Consider the following 21255-nt stretch of genomic DNA (forward strand, 5'->3'; position numbering starts at 1 on the left):
AACACTAAAAATGTTTCTATTTTCTTCTTCTTTTGGTTGCCAGTAAACGTAATCGTCGTCAGAATCTTCTTCACGAGAGTAGCCGATCGTTTTTTGTTTCAGGCGTAAGGTTACAGATTGCAGTGAAATCATCAGCACCTAGAAGATTCGTTTCTACTATAGGCGCTAAGTCATCGAATGGATCGATTGAAGGAAGCTGACTAAGACCTAAACAGATAGCATCCGTTATACCCGCAGACAACCATCCGCTTTCAATAACATTTTTCGCTGTGCTGGAAGTCGTGTGGTTGTAAAAATTGGTGACCTACTTGGCGTGTAATGGCTTCAGCAGAGAAAACCGAAACGTAATGTTCATTCTTCACTTACTTTTTTTTGTGTACCAGTCGAACTTATTGGACATGTACTGTTTGGCGAATGCATTCACAGTAAGGTCTAAGGGCGGGTAATATTTGGTCATGTTTCAGTGGAAGTTGGTGAGGAGAATATGGTTTTTACTGAGCAGTTTCAGGACGTCAATCATCACCTGACCAGTGAAGATGTCCATGATAACTAAAGCTCGTTGATCAGCTGCCATATCATGGGGCAAGCGCTTGGACTCGATGTAGGGAATAATTATATCGTTGAGGAACTTCAATGACTCCTGGGTGTTGGAGGAATGTTTTTCGTGGACGCTTAGCGAAAAACATGCAGGGAATTTGTACCGTGGGAGGCTCTGTTGCGTTTTCCCTCCATGAATCAGCTGCATCGGGAGATATTCACCAGACAAAGTAACTGCAAACGTGGCTGTTATGGTTCTTTTGTCGTTGCAACCAGCTATTGTTACATTTGAGCTGCCGCCATGGTAAACTTTCTCCCTGGAATTATTTCTGATGGCGTTTGATCCAAATTGATGATCAGCGAATTGGGAATCTTAAACCTCTCAACCTTTAATACGATATCATAATGAAACTGATACTCAATTTCTCTTCGTGCCATTTCTGGAATTTCAACTTTGGCTGAAGTGCTCTTCCTTTGTGTATAACCCATTCGTATAAATAAACTTTTGGCCCAGGCAGAGTTATCTATATCGATATCGCCCACAACATTCGGGTACTTCGCTAAAAGAGCTTTTGCTGCAGAAGTAGCACTAGTCCTTGAAAAAACAGCTCCTCTATTACTTGCTGCAAGAATATACTTTTGCACCATTGTGTCAAGTATAAGTGGTCTAGTATAAGTGGTCGCCCTGTTTTTGTTGTGTATCTTGACAATGACTTACTTGGGTTTTGTTAGATGTTGCTTTTTTCAAATCGTCTTCGACTCTTTTTCGAAACGTGCGAGCGGTGCTCTTATTCAATTTTGGAAAACGAGTTTTGAATTTTTTCACGGTAGCGGCAGAACCGTTAACGGAGGCATACTTTCCAATAATGTACCGTTCTTCGTCACTCCTTTTGTATATTTCAATCCTTTGGACGGCGATGGAGCCAGAATCAAGAACAGAGAAATCAACATTACCCAAACCAGTGTCTTGTCGGGTAACACGTGCAACTAGCGCTATAAAACAAAATAAACAAAGAATGTTTTTAATTAAAAAGAAACAAAGTATTCGTATACCGTAAATCTTTGAATTAGCAAGGTTTATTTTTCGAACTGAAAACCACAAAAAAATCACTCAATAACAGTAAATCATCTGACTCATCTACCAACTCCGAAGATTGCGAAGGCATTATAATCATAGACTAGGAATATTATATAGAATTTTTTTTGTGATAAAATAATTACAACAGTCATATCCTTTGTTTTATATTGCTTTTTTAATACTTCATTATTGGTCCGCTAAAGTTTTTCCCGTAAAAAATTTCCAAATTGCTCGTCCACGAAAGTTTTTCCCGCGAATTGCAAAATTATCGCTGAAGAACCGCGAAACTCTTTTCCAGCGAAAGTTTCTTTCTTTAAAGTATTTTAAGTAAGTTTCTCAGTATGCCATTAAAGCAGGTTTTGGACTCACTCAACCTTAGCTACGACTTAAAGTTCCTTTCTTGAAATCTCTCTCGGAAAGAATTTTTACGCAACATTCGATAAAATCCACGCTAGAGGCCTGACTCGAGCTCCTACGGGGAATTTTTCCATTCTCGTGAAGCTTATTTTCATATAGTCGTTTTACGTTTTTTCGATGAGCTTTCTTGCTAGTCCTGGAGCTGTGTAAAAATGCGTCGAATGTAGCTTATAGTTGTTTACACAGTCATCTCTAAAAAAAGTACCTTAAGCTGGTGGCGACGCTTAACTTTGTTTTAACAAGTCTCATGGTCGTAGAGATGGGCAACACGAAAACCAAGATGCTGAAGCCTGTGTATCCAGGGCAGGTAATCTAAGATCTTTCGGAACTGATCACGTACTACAAATTTCAAAATATGGCAGCTTTGCTACGCTGACACAGATAGCTTCGTCTACTTTATCTGCACGGAAGACTTTCACAAGGATATAGCTGACGATGTGGAGAAAAGATTTGACACCAACGCCAATCGTAGGAAAGATGTAAACCACTTTTGCTACTTAAAAAGGGCCTGGTGTTAATGAAGGATTAGTAAATTTTTAGTTTGGAAATGCGACAGGACTGCGGGCTTTTTTAGTAAGAACAACTGTATAAGGACAAGACCCAAATATTTTTCCGATGAATAGAAACAAAACTGATTCGGGTAAAACGTTATGCCTACAAACTGAGGATGAGAAGGCTAAATGATGTAAGAAGAGTGTGAAGAAATGCGTCGTTAAAAAATCCATTACATTCGACTATAAGAGGTGTCTGGAGGCTCGTAGAACAATAAGCAGTGCTGAATGATATGTTTCTAAGTGCTGCATTACCTTAAAGGTATTAATTTTCGCGAAATTAAGTATCCGCGAAAAATTTCAAACAAGATGCGCACATAGTATGACTGTTTATTTAAAATGGTAAAACATTCATAAAGAAATGTGTAAAAGGTGTCTGCCATGGCTTTGAGAAGGAGAGATGGCTTTGTACGATACACGGTAAGCAAAACCAACGCTACGTAATAAAGTTGAAGAGGAGGACTTCATAAGGACATTCAGCATCCTTATGAAGAGTCTCAGGAAAACGTCGACACGCACTACACAAGACACACAGAAGTTTTAGGATACCGAGAAAGGTAGATGTTAATGGTTATATAGCAATGGAGAGACCTTATGTAAAGACATTGGTTTCGCCAACTACTATTTACTATTTCACTGAGTGTTGTCACATTTTTCAAAGTTGTCGTTTAAAGGGAGTGTCGAGGCTAGACTTGGAGGAAAGAATACGGAATCCGTATTCAGAATACGGAATCCGTATTCTTTCCTCCAAGGGCTAGATGATCACCCAAGTACGTATACGAAGTTGTGTGTTGGACAGATTTTCCTTGAATATCTACATTTAATGTATTTTTGTAGCAAGGCGTTTAGCAGTTCTTAATAACAAAGTTTCTCTACAACATTTGTTGTACAACATTTTTTGTTTCATTTTTGTTGTACACACTAATTAGCCTTTACTTAGCAAACACACAAAAAAGCAAATTGTCATCCCTAAACAATGTATTTCCAAAAAACTTGTAATGGTGACTGTTGTACAACAACAAAATTTAGATTATTGGAAACCAAGCTTAAACAAGTCATCAACATACTTAATCAGGGGCGGCGCCACTAGGGGGGGGGGGGGGGGTGGCTTTAGTTTTTTTGCTAAGTAATAATGTTTTATTTTCTAGCAATGTGTCTCTATCACTGCATAAAAATTGATGTTACCCAACCAGAGAACCTGCAGGCTATCTCACTAAATAATGCAATTTTTTATGCAGTGACGCATACCAATATGCCGCAGTTGAAAGTGGAGAAAACAAAGTTTTTCTAAAGACTAAGGTATAGCCGTTTTACGTGTTTTAGGACTCTAAAAATGCGTTGGCTTCTAGGGCTTTCGCTCCAGGACCCCACCAGGAGGCTTACAGCTCCCCTAGACCCCAGCTGTTTCGGCAACTCGCTTCGCTCGTTGGTTGTCACTAAAATCTCAAAATCTCCCACTATGCCTAAGCCTCCCACCCACTTTGAAAATTGTGGCGCCGCCCCTGTTAATTTCGCCCCTACGCAGCGGTCTAGAGAGGCCTTTGATGCTTGCGTAGTGTATCTTGTTACCATCCGTGATGAACACTAGGTTTGCTTTCTTATCGCGTGAGGAATTGTAATCAGGTCTACGCAAAATGTTGTTCTCTTTTTGGCGATGTACAGTACGTTCACTGCGATCTCTGAGTTGTTCTTTTTAAACCGAGATATTTGATTGATAGCGATGTTCGATGTAACGCCAGATGTAACGATATTCAAACTCTTACAGTTTCGCTATTCGATGCAGCCGTATGTCTTAAAATCTCTGAGTAAGCAGCAGCAGTTTACCAACATCCCAGTGTAGGATTCTACCTATAGCAAAACCGCTCTGTGATGGAGGGGGGGGGAGGGTGCTCTACATGCTTTTTGGTCTGTGTAAACATCGCTCTTGGCAACTCATCTACGTCACTGCCTTGGAAAATCTGTGTAAGGTTGTTGTTAAAGACCCTTATCGATGATGATGGTGATTTTGGCGCACATATCATTTGTGCGTAATAATGGTATAAATTTTGGCGCATTTTTAGAATTTTGCGCGAAAAAGCGCCATAATTTATACGCGCCAAAGATAAGATATTTGCATAATTAAATAGCAGTGAATGAAAGAAGAATAGATGTTTTTTAAACAACCCTGATCTAGTATAAATTTTGCCTTAAAATGATGCCAATATTCTTTGCGATTTTTTCTTCTAAAATACTTATATGTTCTCTCCAAGTAAGATTTTCATCAAGAATAACTCCTAAAAATTTCATGGATTGTGCTCTTTTTATACTTATATTATTAATAGATAAATCAGGAAACTTCATTGGCATGTCATCTTTTTTATTTTGCCTGAAAAAATGTGTACTTTGGTTTAAAAATATTTAGGGACAGTCTGTTTGCCTTAAAACATTCTGCCAGCTTAGAGAGTTCACTGTGCGAAATAACGATTTTTTATCTTTATGTGCATAAAACAGATTTGTATATATTTATGTGCATAAAACAGATTTGTATCATCTGCAAATAAAATTGAATGTAAAACATTCGAAGGTTTGCTTAAAGCATTTACATATATAAGGAATAAGAGTGGTCCTAACATCGAACCTTGTGGAACTCCACAGGTGATTGTTTGTAATTTGTACTTCCCCCGTCAAAGGAAATGTACTGTTTTTTATTGGATAAATAACTTTCAAACCACCGAATGTTGGAGTGGTTGATACCATAGTTTTTGAGTTTTTCTAGTAGAATTTTGTGACCTACGGTGTCAAATGCTTTGCTTGAATCTATAAAAATTCCTAGCATGTACTTGTTTTCGTCAAACGCTTTTGATATTTCATAAACAAGTCTATTGCATGATCAGTAGAATGACCTGCTTGAAAGTCAAATTGATTGTCGTATAAAATATTATTAGCAGTTAAAAAAGAGTAAAATCTATTGTACATTATGCGTTCTAGTATTTTTGAGAAACATGGAAGAACTGATATTGGTCTATAATTAGATACATTAGTCATTTCGCCTGTTAGAACTCTTGCAATTTTAAGTTTTTCAGGAAAATATCCTTGTTGGAGGAAAGGTTAAATGAATAATAGAATTTCAAACACAGTAACTATTTTTTAAATTAGTTTTATATAAGATTTAAATAAGATGTTAACTTCATCTGTTTCATCATCATCTTCATCTAACAGAAGTTCTACGTTTTCCATGCACCGCTTCTCTTCTGGGACGTCAAACGGATCAACTGGTCACAGAAAATTGGAAGATGGACTTGTAGTGCCTGGAACATGCACAGCCCGTTGTAAAAAAAAAACAGAACCGCAGATTTTAGAAACAAAACTTGTGGAGAAAAATCTAAAGCTGCAGCATATAGATATTGTTGTATATGACGTTAAATCAACGCATAATATCGAATTTCTTTAACTACTTTTCTTTTTTTTCTTTTTTCTTTTGGGGCGCTAAATAACTTTTTGAGTCGCTGGAGGGGGGGGCTTAATAGAAAAGGGGGGGGGGGGGGGCTAAATAAAGGCAGGGGGCTAAAAAGAGGAATTACGGTATACACATTAGTGGAATTTTTATAGCATTTTTTGATTCCTTAACAACGTTACTATTAACCTGGACTTTTATTTGATTGTAGGGAGTTGATCGCTTTGAATAATTCATTCTCAGTTCATTCGTTATTTTCCATTTGTGTGTTATTAACAGTGAAAAAAGATTAAGAAAACTTAAATTGCTATGGTTCAATCTGAGATCCCAGATTTGAGCCCACTTTTACGAAAAAAATCATTAAGTTCCTCTGCTATCAGACACTCAATTTTATTTTCATCGTACAACCTTTATGGAGTTTTTCTTTGCTCTTTGAAAATGGACAGACCCTTATTTCCCTACCACCACGCTGTTGTAGCTCTTCCCCTCTCCTAAAATCAAGAACAAAATGTAATGAAACAAAACAATTATTAAGTAATTACATGTATTTCTATAATAAAACGCTCATTTCGAACTTGTCAATGTTTCGGCGAATTTGATGTGATTTGGTTAAATACATATCGTAAAATGCCGAAATCAAGCGCACCCGATTATAAGCGCACCCTCAGAAATTCGCATCAAATACTTGCTATCACCACTGATAAGCGCTGCGCTTGATTTTGGCATTTTACGATGCTCTTGAAAAATGTTCATGTTTTTTGGCTTCAGCACGACCATTTTTGGATCTTCAAAAACGTTTTATTCGCTTGTTGGGCATAAGCTGGGAGGAATGGTAGCTTCAAGTAACGCACTTTTTTTAAAAACGCAACTAGCCTTGGTTAGGGGTTAGTGCGGTAACCACAATTTTAATATTGGGTGGACGAAAATTTTTTAAATTTTACATCTCTAGATTGGCGGAAAATGCCCTTCAAGACTTCAACGATCTCATGGTTCAATGTTAAAAAATCACGATAAGTGTTTTCCTATTTTTGTAATTTAGAAAAGCTGCATTGTTTAATTGGCATCAAATTTAGATAAAAATTTCCATCAGAAACCAAAAGATAGAAAGAGATACTATTTACATTACACGACTACAATAATATAAAAAATGATAACGGCACTGAGGGTTTCCTATACGCCATTACATCACAAAGTATTATAACACAAAATGCATATTTAAATCTCTGAGATGAAGAGCAAAGTACAATCAAAATGGTTTATTGTGGTTATTGTGAACATTTAAGGTGAAAGAATCTCGGGGTCAACGTTCGCATGACAATAAACAACATAACAATCTATAGAACAATCAAACGATCTGTAATATTTAAAAAATGCTTATAAAATAAAGTCTTGACTGTTATCTTGACATTGTAGAACATTGTAGAGTCACCCAATCAAGGAAAGATCCCGTACTGACGAAGCACACACTTTTGCTTGCATTTTTTATACACTACTTGTACTACAGTATGGCGCATTGGATGTTTTTATGTGATCTTGAACTATGGAAGTGTGCGCTGTTTGGAATTTCATGTGGCAACAACTTGATTTCTGGAATTTCATGTAGCCACAACTTGATGTATAGAATTTCTTTAGCATTTATAAAGTTTGGTTTCAGTCAACCAGCTTATTTCTGCGACGAAAAAAATCGTATTTGTTCGACAAGCTATCACGCCGACTATCTAAATCTTCGGTATCCGACACATGCGTATTTGATGTTCCAAAAAAGTCGGGAAATATAAACACCTAAGATAAACATGTATAGGGTTACAGTCTGAAATTCTCATATATAACTTGAAACATAAATTAAATCAAACGGAAGGCCTCCTGTTCCAGCAAACTATGGATAATATCCTGTAAACTGATTGGGGTTACAGTCTGAAATTCTCATATATAACTTGAAACAAAAATTAAATCAAACAAAAGGCCTCTTGTTCCAGCAAACTGATTGGCTTTAAAACCAAGAGATTACGTCAGGAAAAAGATGGCTGAAAACTTCAGTGCGCACACTACAGCGAAGAATCTGATCAAATGTCCACAATGTGTGCAGATATTGTGCAAAATAAAATAGTGAAAACCACTGATATTGCAAAAAAGATGAAAATTGAAGAAACTGACAGATTAAGCAATGGTTTAATAACGTATGCTTTAAAAAGTGAACAAATAATTGTGGCCGGATGTAGCTATGCAGTCAAATTTAAAAATAAAAATCAAGATCCTGATGCAGAAAATCAGCATATTGCTGACCAAGAACATGAGCTATAACTGATGTATCGACCTGTTTGTAATATATGTACATAAGCACAGTGTTATTTAAGTAAAAACTAAGAAAATAAAAAAATAAAAAAAAAAATTAAAAAAATTAAAAAGAATTTAACAAAAAAGGAAGTAAAAAACGATGCGAGACATAAAAACCGAAATAGTCAGCGGATACGATCTAAAAGCAGCAATTATATACAGACAAAAATTCAAAACGACACAAGATGTAGCTAAACAAGGATCGATATAAATAAAAGAAGTCAAATATAGGCAGGCGATATCTATACTGGGATTGCTGACACTAGATGTCCTCAGACTTATGATGCTAAAAGTATGTTCATTGACCCTTTCAGTCTGTATAATATAGATTTTTAACTTGCACTTTTTACTTATCATTACTTATTATTACTAGTTAGACTCTTAGTAGTACATACGAGTTGTTAAACAGTACTCATTTAAACTTAATGACTGAGCATGCTGGCACGAAGTCATGTCTATAGTTTTCACTCCCTTGGTTTACAGGACTTTCCATAGAAGGATCTTTTGAGGGCTAATTCATTTTCATATACTAAAGATTTTCTAAAAAGTTGTGGATTTTTAAACGTTTCTCTGATTAAGGTATACAAGATTTTCTTCTAAATATAGATAGATCATCTAAAATGTGTATAGTTTTACTGTATATTTTATATTTTTTAACTTATCTATATAATTATTCAGTATGTTATTCAGAAAATTTTGTCTGACAATGGAAAATAAATGTATATTATCAAAATATCAGAACTTTTTGCTTCATAAAGGCCTGTAAAAACTTTAACAACTAATAAATCTCATAAAATATATGCAACATCAATATATACTACTATTTAAATCAAAACTATTAAAGCACTTTATATAAGATCAGCTATCCTAAGCAGAATATATATTTGACTTGTATTCCACAAAAAAACTCCATTATAAGAATTGTTTGACAAATGGATGTTCCTTAAGCCGAATTTCCACTAAGCGTTCCAGAGCGTAGCGGCTATTGTTTTTTCAGTCCCAAACCCGCTAAAAGCGGTCCGCTCAGCGCGGTTTCAAAAGTTGCGCTATCCAATCAAAATGAATCAAGGCCATGTGATAAAACAACTTTTTGCGAGAGCCATCAAAACTTACATTTGCAATTCAAAATTCAAATTAAAGGAGCACCCCAAGATGAAGTTTAGTGGGTGACCTACAAAAATACCTGAGTTCTCCTTTTAGTTTTCGTTCTTGATACAGCCTTCTTATCCAAAACCTTTTTGCATACTATTTGTTTTGTTTTTCTTCATTCAGCAACAACAATAGTTTGATAAAACTTATTTTCTTAAGCAGCAATAGTTTTCTACGTCAAACGTTCATGTTTACATATTTTTGTCGTTTAAAAGTTTACGCGCTCTTTTTGCTGCTTTTGACAAGTGGAAATCAAAAAAATAACATTTGAAGCAGAGATATAGGCAGCTATTGTTTTAAAAAAAAGCTGCCTACGCTCAGCGCCTTTTAATCGCCTTTAAAAATTTCCCTAAAAAATTGGGAAATTTTGAGGAGCTTTGAGAGCTTGGGAATTCTGCTATTGTGCTATTCCCTATTGGAATAGAATTTACATTTAGATTGTTCTTATTTTATGGCAAAACTAAGGCTTAGGTTATTCTTAGTTTAAAAAAAAATTGAGCCTAAAACTATTCTTTTTTCTTATTTTTCTGTTTCCTAAGTGTTATTATAAAAAATCAAAAAGCATGTAGAGAGTGAAATTCACCTTTAATCAACAAGATGATAGATTTCTTCCAATTCTTGCAAAACACCATAACAACAATTAAATGTTTCACTTGTAAGCAGTTTGTATTATTTAATTTTTGCAAATGTCTAAAAAATAAGAAGTTACAAATGATATGAGTAACTAAGGCTTATTTAAAATTAGAATTGGTAAAATCTTTGCAAACTTTTGACTTTCAGGACCAATTTGGACTATTTTGGAAGTAGAAAAAATGGTCTGAATTTCCTTATTTGGGGATATTTTTTTTTACCCTAGTGGTTTTATGACACCTTGAGTAAAACCTTGAATCTAGATTACATGTTAGTCCAACGTTTGGGAGTTTCTGCAAATTTGCTTTCTTTGAATTTGGTCCTAAAGAGAAAGTAGGACCTACAAATTTTTAACTATATAGTTAAGGCATTACAGCTTTTTAAGGATTTAGGAAGGGGAAAATGGCAACTATGGTAGAAAGTTTATCATTTATTGGACATGATAGTTTTAGTTGGCAACGTTTTGGGAGATCCTTCTCCCATTATTAGGCAAAGTAAAATGATGTTTAGCACCTATTTATACAATTGCAGAAGATTGAAATTTATAAAATTTAACCAACCAGGAACAAGCTAGATGGAAATATCTACTTCTTCTGTAACTGGTAACCAAAGTTGATACGAGACGCTGTTTATGTGATTGGCACATTCTACATTGGTAGATGGTTTATTTTATCTATTGTTCTGGTTTCTCTGTCAATGATTTTCTTTTCATCCCAGTTAAACTGATGTTCTCCTCCAGCTGTGGTCTGTGATTTCGTTTTTCTTCGCATCTCTGTTTCTCACTGCACACATATATTCTTGAACTTGTTGCTTGATTTTTCTTTTTGTTTTGCCTATATTTATTATCTGACTGATACAAAAAAAACGGTTAGTATGAAAAAATCTGATGATTTGATTAGTTTACGGCTTATTTTAATAGGTCTTTGTATGAAGCCAAACTAACCGGTTTTGGAAGCCATTATTAAAATGGTACCAAACACGTAAACAAATAAAAAACATTTTCATAGCACACAAACAATGTAAAAGTGGCTCACTTAAAACCATCTTTTCATTTCAATCCACATAAACAATGAATAAAATTTGTTTTGTGTACTTACAAAATTTTATCGAACATGCATTTTTCTTCTTTGGTGTGCCTTGGAAATAGTAACTTAAATATAGCTTTGCTTATTTTGTTCACAAGGAATATTTATTTGCAGATTAGATACAGTTAAATAATAAAACGGATACTGACCGGTTTTGATTTTGTACTGTAAAATACAATGGCCTCGGTCAAGGGAACAGACCTTGCATGCTTGGTCTGCACTTTTGACCTGGGGCTTCGTATTTTGCAGTACAACATCAAAACTGGCCAGTATCCGTTAAATACTGCATCACAATTTTACACAGGATTTCGTAAACATTGCTTTGTTCTTCAAGGTTAGATTTGTCTTTTGGTTGCTTTGTAGTGTTTTTCGAGTTGAGAATGCATTTCGTCATGTGTTGCCTTAAAACTAGATGAAGGATCTGGCTGTTATCTAATACAAAAGGTTGGAATGCTGATGCGATGAATTCTGATGTTTCCCTGTTGTCTCTTCATCTTCTCCTTATTAAGGTACTGGTCAGTGTGTGTTAGTTTCTGATAAACTGAAATGGTACCATTCTTGCGTTTGACAAAAAGTGTTAAGGAAAGCAATGCTTCCATTCTGTTCAAGCTCAACAGTAAATTTAATTTGTTGATGTGTTCATAAACCTATTTTTAGATGGGATCTTTTGATTATGGCAGATACATCATCAACGAAGCTTTTACCTTTGGACATCTGTCTGATATGACTAATGCTTATGTGCTTGCATATTTTGCAACTACGAATGAGGCAGGGTTTCCCATAGCAACTATGTCTGTTTGAATGTAGAAGTTGCTACTGAACAGATCCATGTTTTTGCTAAAACAAGTTTAACCAAAGTAAAAAATGCCATCCTGGAATCTTTGTCTTTTCACCAAATGCAGCATCATTTTCGGTCAGGTTTTTAATGATGTACAAGATGTCCTTTATGGGAATATTTGTGTAGAGTGATTTGACAACAAATGATACCATGCATTCGTCGTCTGCTATCTTTATTTCTCTGATGTCTTCCTAGAATTCTTTTGAGTTCTTGCTATGATCACTGGCTGTAATTTGTGGAGGATAGAAGCAACAAATTCTGATAGTTTGTATAACGCTGTTCCAGTGAAAGAGACTATTAGCCGAATTAAAATCCCTGTTTATGAATTTTTTGTAGTCCAAAAAATCAAGGTGGTGGTCTATTACAAGGTTTCAGTCAGTAATACGGCTTAGCCTCAATGTATTCTTGTCTCTTTAACACTAAGATGTTCCTGGCTTCTCCTTTGATGAATTCTGTAGGTGTTATCATAATAACCGTTGTTCTTTCCTTGTCAGCCAGCAGAATTATATCTTTATCATTTTTTAGATTCTTCAATGACAGTCTTTCAGATTTTTGTAAATTGTCTTTTGGTGTTTTGCTTTTCTGCAGTGCAAGACTTACTTTAGCTCTCACTGTGTCTGCCTCTTCTTTTTGTAAACCTTAAATTGTCCCTTCTTCCACTTTCACAGCTATTTCTTTCGTTGGGATTAAAGCTGGTGTCATACAGAAAATCATTCCTTTCAATAGAAAGTTTGTCTTTTCTGTCGTAAGTTGTCAGTTGGAAAGATTTAAAATCCATTTGCTCTTGTCCACACCTGCATATGTGCGCAGTAAAAAACAAAAATTTAAAAAAACCGAATTTAGACCACAGCTACATCAGAAGTCATCAGTTTAACTGGGATGAAAAGAAAATCATTGATAGAGAACTTTACACTGTTGATGGTGTTGAAAATAGGCACTCTTGCCGCAAGAACATTCTAGAACCTTGTGTACTATCTAGAAATATAAGGGACATTGGAGAATATTCCAGAAATAAGATAACTATACTAGAAACTACTAATAGTAAATATAGAACATCTGGAATATACTAGAACATTCTAAAGTATCTTATCTTTAATATATAAATAGGAGAACGTCTTGTAAATTTTAGAGTCATAGAGTCATAAAGTTATTGGAGCAGTCGAAGCAACTCTGCAAATATATAAAGTTTACATTTCAACAGGTTATGGGCCCAGTCTATGCCCAAGAAGATTGAATATTTACAGAAATAATATTCAAGAAGAAGAAGCCATCTTGTGTGTCCGACGAGTTTGTTTTGATTTTGGTTTGGATTGGTGTAAAGTTCGCACGAAAAATCGTATTGTGGAAACCTGAAACGGATTATCCGGATTAGTTGAATACGGAACAAATGGCGATGGAAAGCACCAAAGTATTGATAAAACCATTGAATGGAACAAACTATGCTACCTGGAAGGTACAGTGTAGAATGGCGTTAATCAAAGATGGACTTTGGGGAATTGTTGATGGAAGAGAAAATGCTCCAACTGAAGAGAGAGAAATTCCGAAATTTAATTTGCGTAGAGATCGTGCGTTAGCAACGATTGTTTTGTCGGTGGAACCAACGCTGTTATACCTGCTTGGACCAGATCCAGAAGATCCTACTGAGGTTTGGAAGAAGTTGGCAGACCAGTTCCAAAAGAAAACATGGAGTAATAAATTGACACTACGCAGGAAGTTGTATGACTTGAAGTTGAAAGATGAGCAATCTGTTCAAAAGCACGTTAAAGCTTTGACAGAAATTTTCGATGAACTTGCAATTATTGGAGACCCGTTGGATGATGAAAGTAAAGTTGTTCATTTGTTAGCAAGCTTACCAGACTCGTATAATATGCTAGTTACAGCTCTGGAGGCTAGTGCTGAAGTACCGAAGCTTGAAGTCGTAACTGAACGATTGTTACACGAGGAAAGCAAGCGGAAAGATAAGGACACTTTGGAAACGAATGTCAAAGCAATGACATCGAATCATGGAAAGCCAAGAAAGGGACCCAGATGTTATCACTGTGGAAAGATTGGTCATGTGAAACGATATTGCAAAGAATTAACGAAGAAGTTCGAGAGACAGACTCCTTCGACGTACGGTAAAAATCGAATGAAGCCGCAAAATGTGTGTACGGCTGAAGAAGAAGAAGATGATGACGAAGAAATCATCAGTTTAGTTGCTGAAAATACTTTGGCAGTCAAAGGAAAAAGTAACTGGATAGTTGATTCAGGCGCAACATGTCACATGTGTAACGAAGAGGAATTGTTCGAAGAAATTTCGTCACTTGAAATACCACAAGATATCACTGTCGGTGATGGATATTCAGTACAAGCAATTGGAAAAGGAACAGTAACCTTGGAAATGAACATTTCAGAAAACAGAAACGTTGTATGCAAGTTATCTGATGTCTTATTTGTACCACAACTTTCGTACAATTTACTTAGTGTATCAAAAGCTGCAACAAATGGAAAGAAGTTTCAGTTTGAAGATTTCAAATGTGACATCGTGGATGCGAAACACGGAATCATTGGTACAGCAACAAAGCATGGCAACCTTTACCATCTCAACTGTAATGGATTGAGAAATAAGAAGAATCACACAGTTATGAAATGTGATAATAACGCTACAACAAAGGAAGAAATTTGGCATAGAAGATACGGTCATCTCGGTGTGCAGAATCTTAAACGATTGGCAAGGGACAAACTTGTTAAAGGGTTTGATTATGATGCAACAAAGAAACCGACATTTTGTGAACCGTGCATTGATGGGAAACAAAGCAAAATACCGTTTCCGAAGACAGGAGGAGATCGATCGAAAAATCTCCTTGGTATAATCCATAGCGACGTTTGTGGAAAGATAGAAACAAAATCACTTAGTGGTGCAGAATATTTTGTTACATTCATTGACGATAAATCAAGATACGTATGGGTATATGTCATGAAACACAAAAGTGAAGTGTTTGAGAATTTTAAAGAATGGAAAGCAACTGTGGAAAAATCGACTGGAATTCAGATAAAAACGTTTAGAACTGACAATGGTGGAGAATATACATCCAAAGAGTTCGAAGACTATTTGAAGAAAGAAGGTATTCATCATGAGTTGACAATTCCGAAAACACCGCAACAAAATGGAGTTGCAGAGAGGATGAACAGAACACTCATGGAATCTGTAAGATCAATGTTAGCAGATTCAAAGTTACCAAAACGATTTTGGGCCGAAGCCTTGGCTACAGCAACGTACCTTCGTAACCGATGTCCAACGACAGCAGTTAAAGGGAAGACACCCTTTGAAGTATTAACTGGAAAGAAACCAAATGTCGAAAATCTACGAATTTTCGGATGTGATGCGTATGCTCACGTACCAAAAGATGAAAGAAAGAAACTTGATTCAAAAACCAAGAAGAGTGTATTTCTTGGATACGGTGATGGAATCAAGGGATATCGTCTATATGACAACGACAAGAAGAGAGTCTTTTACAGCCGAAATGTGACATTCAATGAAATCTGTGGTGAATTGAAAGACGACCGTGACATAGACGAACCAAAAGTAGAGATCGAATTACAACCTCGTGAAGAAAACACAGATAATCAAATACAGGAGGAGCAAGAGCGACAAGTAAGAGAACGACGGCCTCCTGATCGTTACGGAGAATGGGTATACATCACTCAAGAAGAAGATCCAAATACATTTTCTAAAGCAATCAAAGGACATGATGCAGACAAGTGGATGCAAGCAATGGAAGCCGAATTGGATTCTCTACACAAAAACGAAGTATGGGAGTTGACTGAATTACCTCCAAACAGAAAAGTTGTTGGCAGCAAATGGGTATACAAAAAGAAACAAGACTCTGATGGGAATGTGGAACGATACAAAGCAAGATTGGTTGCACAAGGATACAATCAAAGATATGGAGAAGATTATGACGAAACAACTTCTCCGGTAGTTAGATTCGAATCAATACGAACGTTGATTGGATTGGCAGTCAAGAAAGAACTTCTCCTACATCAACTCGACGTTGGAACTGCATTTTTGAACGGTGAACTTAACGAAACCATATATATGAAACAACCAGAGGGATTTGAAATTCTAGGAAAGGAACACTTGGTTTGTAAACTCAAGAAAAGTATCTATGGATTGAAGCAATCATCTAGATGTTGGAACGAAGCACTTGACAAACATCTAAAGAGTATGGGCTTCAAACAATCAAACAACGATCCTTGTATATACACGCTTGAAACAGATGAAGAAACATTCATAATCGCTGTATATGTTGATGATATCATACTGGCCGGAAACAATCAAAAACGTATTGATGAATTTATCAAGATGATTGGAGATAGATTCGACATCAGAGACATGGGGAAGATGAACCATTTTCTAGGAGTCAAGATAGAATATTTTAGTGCAGGAAGAATTTGGATTGGACAACCAAGTTACACAAGAAATCTACTCAAGAAGTTTTCAATGGAGAATTCCAAACCTGTGGCAACACCTGTAGAGATTGGAAGCAAACTCATCAAATCAAATGAAACAGATAAACTCGTTGATCCAGAGATGTATCAATCAGTAGTTGGACAGTTACTTTACCTTTCTACGAGAACACGACCAGATATCGCTTATGCTGTGAGCAATGTTGCCAGATTTTCATCAAAACCGTCACAACAACACTGGATTGCCGTTAAGAGGATCATGAGGTATCTCAATGGAACAATTGATTATGGTCTTTTGTACGAAAAGAATTCAACAATAGAAGGATTTTCTGACGCAGATTGGGCTGGAGATTTGAATGATCGTAAATCAACTTCTGGATACGTATTCATGATGAGCGGAGCAGCAATCAGCTGGAACAGCAAGAAACAAACATGTGTAGCTTTGTCAACTGCAGAAGCCGAATATATTGCATTATCAAAAGCCTCACAGGAATCGATTTGGCTACGACGACTTTTAGCAGACATGGGAGAAAAGCAGCCAAACGCAACAATCATCAATGAAGATAATCAATCAGCCATCGCAATGACAAAGAATCCTCAATTTCACGGACGAGCCAAACACATCGATATGAAATATCATTACGTAAGAGAGCAAGTTAAATCAAACCAAATCCAATTGAAGTACTGTCAAAGTGGAGATATGATCGCAGATATAATGACGAAAGGAATCGGACGAGTACAGTTTGATAAGTTGCGAACGATGATCGGATTGAAGAACCTTACGGACTGCGAGTGAGGAGGAGTGTTGAAAATAGGCACTCTTGCCGCAAGAACATTCTAGAACCTTGTGTACTATCTAGAAATATAAGGGACATTGGAGAATATTCCAGAAATAAGATAACTATACTAGAAACTACTAATAGTAAATATAGAACATCTGGAATATACTAGAACATTCTAAAGTATCTTATCTTTAATATATAAATAGGAGAACGTCTTGTAAATTTTAGAGTCATAGAGTCATAAAGTTATTGGAGCAGTCGAAGCAACTCTGCAAATATATAAAGTTTACATTTCAACAGATGGTTTCCTTTATACCATCAACAGTGTAGAATGTGACAAGCACATAAACAGCATCAACTTTATGAAATTTCATAGCCCCACAGAAGTAGTTATTTCTATCTCTAAAATTGCAACAGTAACCTTTGTGTTAACAAAATTGTAGGGGCAAAAATGTATTTTCCAGCATTTCAAGTTCGAGTAAAATAATGATTTTTAAAATAGTGATTTTCCTTACAATATGTGCTAATGCCTGCCTGCAGGAAGTGTTATATGAAAGCCTAACTCTTTCTGTGTGTCTTAGGCCTCAGCCATATTACTGCAAAAGCTTTATATTGTGATTTTAAAGTGGCTGTGTCCACTTAAAAAAATGTAGCAGGAGTGAGACTGAAGATACATTTTTATAAACACTTCTTATAGCTTATGTGCTCATGTGCTCATCTGCAATATTGCAACTTCATATAGAAAAGTAAACACAGGAAGTTTTTCACCCAAACTTTATGGCATCATGTTGTAAGTCAGTTAAGTAAAAAAAACATAAAGCTGTGAAAAGAAATTAAATTTTTTGAATACTTGCGTAACGCTTAAGACTTTCGACAGAAACAACAATTTGCAATATTTCTGAAAGAGCAAAAATGCTGCAATATATTTTCCAAAGATCTGGTCAAAATGCAATCCAGTATTCCCAGGTGTTTAATTTTGAAAAGGTGCCCTAATATACCCACAAAACCATTTTAATCATAGATTACACTTTAGAAATAATTCCAGTGGATCTCACATTTAAAAAAACACATTACGGAATTCAGACGTAAATCACAGAATAAGACATTTTAGTCGAGTTTATTTTAGCTTGACCCTGCACAAATGCCCACTTTGTTCACCTGCATTTTTGCAAATTTGTGTGGCTAGCAGAGTTTCCAGATCCCCGCTAGAGCTGTTTGTTTAAATAATCGCGTAATTAGGACGGTGACTTTCAGTGTTTACGTTTTTACGAGATTCTTGAGCATGTGTGGAAAAAATCAGAAAAATCGACAGGCAAAAAAATGCAGACCTTAGGTGAAGAAAGTCAAATTATGGTTTCAAACTTTTGTACTGTGGCTACTAGCATTTTTTCGCTGATATAGGATCTAATCTAAACTACATGCAAGCTATATTCTAATTTTAAGATCAAAAGATTCCTCTAAAATAAAGTTTGAAATGGACTGGTCCAAGACTTACCTCCTGCATTATTTTGCCTGTCGATTTGCGTAAGAGGTCTGAGAATTAAAAACATGACGCATCACGATAAAAGTCATCTAAACGCTACATGTGTTTTATACTTCCAGAAGTTACATAATCCTATTAGCTCTAGATTGTATTTCTGAAAAGTGGATGTCATTTAAAAAATTGATTGAATAATATAGATATTATCATGTAATAAACAAGCAAGTTCGTTCTAGACTTTGTTTCAAAAAAATTTAGCTAGCTAGCTAGATCAAAATATTCAATAGTTTGCCAGCAACACAAACACAATATAAACCATGAATCTAGCTACAATATACTTGCCCAGATACAATTAATAATCATGCAGGGTGATCTACCACTACTCACTATAAATAATCTATAAACTTTATTTTAACCTGTTAAAGACGTGTGGCACGCAAACCTTGAAGAAAGAGCAAACGAAAGAACTTCTCACCGCACAGCACATGGCAATGACACCGCACAGCACATGGCAATGAAAATTTCCCGCGTTTAAATGTTTTTTTTTTTTTTATTTTACGACAAAACTTATGGCCATAGTTAGGGATATTAAAACACTGTATATTTTGCTACTACAACTTGGTTCCCAGGAATTTTCTGCGATGAGCCTTGTCGTATATTTTGCGCCCGATATAAAAAAGTAGTAGCCCTGAGAAACCAGGGTTGCTACTTCGACGATAAAAACTTTTAAAATAATGTAATTAAAGGAGTGGCGAACTGCGCTGCTGAATGAAAGTTCATGATGAGTGTTGATTTAAAAACCCGACCGACTGGCTAGGTTGTCTGCTCCATAATAAATCCCCACTATAAATCAGTTTTGTTTGTGAGTGCTGATTTATTTATAATTAAGTATTTTTTACACATTTACCAATCGGATGGCTAAATTAAAAAAAAGGAGGCGGTTGGAAAGTCAAAAACAATCTGTGTCACTTCGAATCCGTCGCAAAAGTTTTGCCCCAAATCGAGAAGACCGGCACTGTAATTCCAGCCCACCCTCTCTTGAGTTGACCATAGTAAAATGTTGAGGCGACAAACTCGCTACTTTAGTCGAAAAAATGTGTGGTTTTTGGTCATGACAGATATTTCTTAAGTTCAAATAAGTTTAAACGAAGATTATAAAATGCTGTTACTACTATTAAGTAGAATATTTTTGGTTATCTCAAGTCGAAAATCTTATTTTTGATGTTTACTACAAGTACATCTACCATGAAAGCTCTGTAATCTTAGTAGATTTTTGAATTTAGAAATCTATAAATTTTTTCTCTCGCTTAAAATTTATTTTCTGGCTACCACAAAACAATTTTTTGTTCGTCTCTTCTTACGGCAAGTTAGAAAGATTAAGATGTTATGAAAGTGGGCATATCTGTGTATAATAGTATATGAAATACCGTCATTAAAGTCGGCTAAAAAGAAGGTCGAAAAAAATTGATTACTGATTGAATTGTCGTAACACCAGTAGCCTAACAACTGCTTAATGTTCATAAATTTTTATATGAAATGTTACAAGGGTAATAAAGTAAACTGAGCTTTTACAGTACTCAGAGTTTCATGTATTCACTATACAATCCTCAGCTGTAAAAAAAATTCAACTGATCTAAATTCCTATAAGTATAACAAAATTAATTGAGGCTGTAAAACGTGCAATAAAATCAGTAATTTACAATAAAAAAAGTGTCAAAATGTCATTATAAGTCTTTTGACTTATAATTGGCCAATAGATATTTGTTCATATGGCGGCATTTTGAAACGATCTCCGACCTTTTGTTTAAAAGTTCGTCTTTATTTTCGTAACTAAGGATTTCCAATTTCTCTTGCAGACAAAGTGGACACGATTTGCTTTTGTTCGAGTAACTTCTCACACGTTTGATGGAGCCGAAATTTGTTAGTTAGTTGGCATTCTTATTCTGCAAAAGCTCTCTTCAATCGTGAGAAAAGACGATATCGGCTTATACCGTGATGACGGATTATTAGTATTAAGAAACTCAAGAGGTAGATCAACAGACACCAAACGTAAAAAAATAATCGAAACCTTCAAAACGATCGGATTCGACATCGAGATTCAAACTAACCTAAAAAGAGTAGACTTCCTCGACGTTACACTTGATTTAGATTCAGAAACTTTCAAACCCTACAAAAAGCCAAACGATCAGCTCCAATACGTCCACATTTTATCTAACCATCCAAAAAATATTTTGAAACAACTACCAATATCAATCAACGATAGGTTTGCCAAAAATTCGTCAAACGAACAAGTTTTTGACCAAGCCAAACCGGAATACGAAGAAGCCCTCCGAAAAAGCGGATACAAAAACCTGAACTTGTCCTTCAATAAAAAGGAACCCAATCGGATTGGCAGAAATAGGAAACGAAACGTGATATGGTTTAACCCACCCTTCAATAAAAATGTTGTTAACGACGTCGGGAGATCCTTTCTGAAACTAATTAAGAAGCAC

The 21255-nt window shown here is 35.6% G+C and overlaps 1 long non-coding RNA gene across 1 annotated transcript; it reads right to left on the reverse strand.

Annotated features, from left to right (window-relative positions):
• Nucleotides 1-6543: 6543 nt before the first annotated feature.
• On the reverse strand, nucleotides 6544-10067 carry LOC130656022 (uncharacterized). Its single transcript, XR_008984811.1, has 2 exons — nucleotides 9534-10067; nucleotides 6544-7798 (listed from the first exon to the last, which is right to left on the reverse strand). It is a non-coding gene; the product is annotated as an uncharacterized LOC130656022 (long non-coding RNA).
• Between the last annotated feature and the right edge of the window lie 11188 nt (nucleotides 10068-21255).

The sequence above is a fragment of the Hydractinia symbiolongicarpus genome, chromosome 8 (genome assembly GCF_029227915.1).
Source record: "Hydractinia symbiolongicarpus strain clone_291-10 chromosome 8, HSymV2.1, whole genome shotgun sequence".
NCBI classification, from domain to species: domain Eukaryota; kingdom Metazoa; phylum Cnidaria; class Hydrozoa; order Anthoathecata; family Hydractiniidae; genus Hydractinia; species Hydractinia symbiolongicarpus.